A 3,822-nucleotide genomic window follows, 5' to 3' on the forward strand; every position below is an offset into this window, starting at 1 on the left:
GTATGTTCTTATTATTGGTTATGAGTTTGTAAATTGGGGTTTTGGAAGTAAGGTGGGAATATGTTATATGACAAATAATTTAAATGGCAATTAAAAATGAATAAATACTGTAAAGCAAACTTTTAGGCAAGGTATGAGAAATTGGAGGTCTAACGTAGTTATCTCTCTCAACTATAAGGAAAGTTGAATCTAAACTCCACTTGGTCAACCTTTACTAAAGCCAAGAAAAGTCAAGGGACTAATTAAATTGAACTTTGAATCCTATTTATTTTCTAAGAAAAGGTTGAGATTACTTAAGTTCAGCTCAATTAGCAAGATAACGATTATCAAATATGTTGAGTTTAATAACTATTGAGTTACTGATTTCTTAACCAAAACCAAAAGGAGAAAAAGTAAAATTGCTAGAATAATATAGGTGACCTTAGATGGAAGGCAATAGTAACTTAAATCAAAGTGAACAATCTTAACTGAAAATACTTTAAATATCATTAATTCAAAATAGAGATCTATAACATGGAATAATTCATAAATCAATTCAAATATTAAAAGCAAATAAATAAATAAAAGTAAACTGAAAAAAAATAAAATAAAAGGGAAGCTTAAAACAAAGAAACATTAAACTTGGATCCAAAGTCACTCTTAAAAACTAAGAGAAGTCCTAAATCCTAAGAGAGAGAGAGGAGAGATCCTCTCTCAAAACTAAATCTAAATCATGGAAAGTAATAAAAAATGCGAGCTCCCTTTTTTGAATGGATGCATTCCTCCACTTTATAACCTCTAATCTATGCTGTCTGTGCTTGGATATGGGCCAAAAAGGGCTTCAAAAATCGCTGGGGGCGTATTTTGTGAATTCTGATATATGGCCTCTGTCACGCGTCCGCGTGGGTCACGCGGTCACCTCGTCTGGAGCTTTTCCTTGCCATGCGATCGCGTCGGTCACGCATCCGCGTCGTGGGTGTTCTACTTGAGGCGCGCGGTCGCGTCGCTGCTTCTTCGCTTCTAGCACGCGATCGCGTCGTCCATGCGATCCCATGGATACCAGTTTCCTTAAAGCTCCATTTTGCCTTCTCCTTCCATTTTTGTATGTTTCCTTTTTCATCCTTTAAGTCATTCAGCTTTAGAAAACCTGAGACTACTCAACACACTAATCATGACATCGAATGGAAATAAAGGTAATTAAAACAATTAATTTTAAAGCTTAGGAAACATGTTTTTCACAATATGACATAATAAGAAAGGGAAAGTAAAATCATGCAATTAATGTGAATAAGTAGGTGAAGGATTGAATAAATCACTCAAATTAAGCATAAAAGAACTCATGAAATATGGGTTTATCAGTGGTTCATAATGAAAAGAATGAACTGGTTCCTACAAAGAACAGTTACAGGGTGGCGTATGTGTATTGACTACAGAAGGCTCAATACAGCCACCAGAAAGGATCATTTTCCTTTACCATTCATAGACCAGATGCTAGAAAGACTAGCGGGTCATGATTATTACTGCTTTTTGGATGGCTATTCAGGCTACAATCAAATTGTAGTGGATCCTCAAGATCAAGAGAAAACAGCATTCACCTGTCCTTCTGGCGTATTTGCTTACAGAAGAATGCCTTTTGGTCTATGCAATGCACCTGCAACTTTTCAGAGGTGCATGCTATCTGTCTTCTCTGATATGGTAGAGAAGTTCTTGGAAGTCTTCATGGATGACTTCTCAGTATTTGGAGACTCATTCAGCTCCTGTCTTGATCATCTAGCACGTGTTCTGAAAAGGTGCCAAGAGACTAACCTGGTCTTAAACTGGGAGAAATGTCACTTTATGGTGACTGAAGGAATTGTCCTTGGGCACAAAATTTCAAGCAAGGGAATAGAGGTGGATCAAGCAAAGGTAGAAGTAATTGAAAAATTACCACCACCTGCCAATGTTAAGCCAATCAGAAGCTTTCTGAGGCATGCAGGATTCTACAGAAGGTTTATAAAGGATTTTTCAAAAATTGCAAAACCTCTAAGCAACCTGCTAGCTGCTGACACACCATTTGTGTTTGACACAGAGTGTCTGCAGGCGTTTGAGACCCTGAAAGCCAAGCTGGTCACAACACCAGTCATTTCTGCACCAGACTGGACATTACCATTCGAACTAATGTGTGATGCCAGTGACCATGCTATTGGTGCAGTGTTGGGACAGAGGCACAACAAGCTTCTGCATGTCATTTATTATACTAGCCATGTTCTAAATGACGCACAGAAGAATTACACAACCACAGAAAAAGAGTTACTTGCAGTGGTTTATGCCATTGACAAGTTTAGATCTTATTTAGTAGGATCAAAAGTGATTGTGTACACTGACCACGCTGCTCTTAAGTACTTACTCACAAAGAAGGATTCAAAACCTAGGCTCATAAGATGGGTGTTGCTTCTGCAAGAGTTTGATATAGAAATAAGAGATAGAAAAGGGACAGAGAACCAGGTAGCTGATCACTTATCCCGGATAGAACCAGTAGCTGGGGCGTCCCTCCCCTCTACTGAGATCTCTGAGACCTTTCCAGATGAGCAACTCTTTGCCATTAAGGAAGAACCATGGTCTGCAGATATTGCAAACTATAAAGCTGTGAGGTTCATACCCCAGGAGTACAGCAGGGTGCAAAGAAAAAAATTAATTTCAGATGCAAGTACTACCTATGGGATGAGCCATATCTCTTTAAGAAATGTGTAGACGAAATGATCCGCAGATGTGTACCTAGAGAGGAAGCACAAAGGATCCTATGGCATTGCCATGGATCACAGTACGAGGGACATTTCGGAAGTGAGCGAACAGCCACTAAAGTCCTCCAATGTGGCTTCTACTGGCCTACTCTCTATAGGGATGCCAGAGAATTTGTGCGTAACTGTGACAGTTGCCAAAGAGCTGGTAACTTGCCTCATGGTTACGCCATGCCTCAACAAGGGATCTTAGAGATTGAATTGTTTGATGTATGGGGTATTGACTTCATGGGTCCCTTCCCACCATCATACTCAAACATTTATATTCTGGTGGCAGTAGACTATGTATCTAAATGGGTAGAAGCAATTGCCACACCCAATAATGATACCAAGACTGTGTTGAAATTCCTCCAGAAACACATCTTCAGCAGGTTTGGTGTTCCCAGAGTACTAATCAGTGATGGGGGCACTCATTTCTACAATAAATAGCTGTACTCTACTATGGTCCGATATGGAATTAGCCACAAAGTAGCAACTCCGTATCATCCACAGACAAATGGACAAGCTGAAGTCTCTAATAGAGAGCTAAAAAGAATCCTGGAACGGATTGTAATTGCCCGTAGAAAGGATTGGGCAAAGAGCTTGGATGATGCTCTGTGGGCATACAGAACAGCATTCAAGACTCCTATAGAAACCTCTCCATACCAACTTGTGTATGGCAAGGCCTGTCATCTGCCTGTGGAACTGGAACATAAAGCCTACTGGGCAACCAGATTCCTAAACCTGGATGCTAAGTTAGCTGGTGAAAAAAGATTGCTCCAGCTAAATAAGCTAGAGGAATTCAGACTCAGTGCCTTTGAAAATGCAAAAATTTATAAGGAAAAGGCAAAAAAGTGGCATGACAAGAAGTTGTCATCCAGAGTCTTTGAGCCAAGACAAAAAGTTCTGCTCTTCAACTCTAGGCTCAGACTATTCCCAGGAAAACTGAAATCCCGGTGGAGGGGCCCGTATGTGATTACAGGAGTGTCACCATATGGATATGTTGAGCTTCAAGATATTGATTATGACAAAAAGTTCATTGTTAATGGACAAAGGATCAAGCATTATCTTGAAAGCAATTTTGAGC

This window comes from Arachis duranensis, chromosome 8, assembly GCF_000817695.3.
Source record: "Arachis duranensis cultivar V14167 chromosome 8, aradu.V14167.gnm2.J7QH, whole genome shotgun sequence".
NCBI lineage: Eukaryota > Viridiplantae > Streptophyta > Magnoliopsida > Fabales > Fabaceae > Arachis > Arachis duranensis.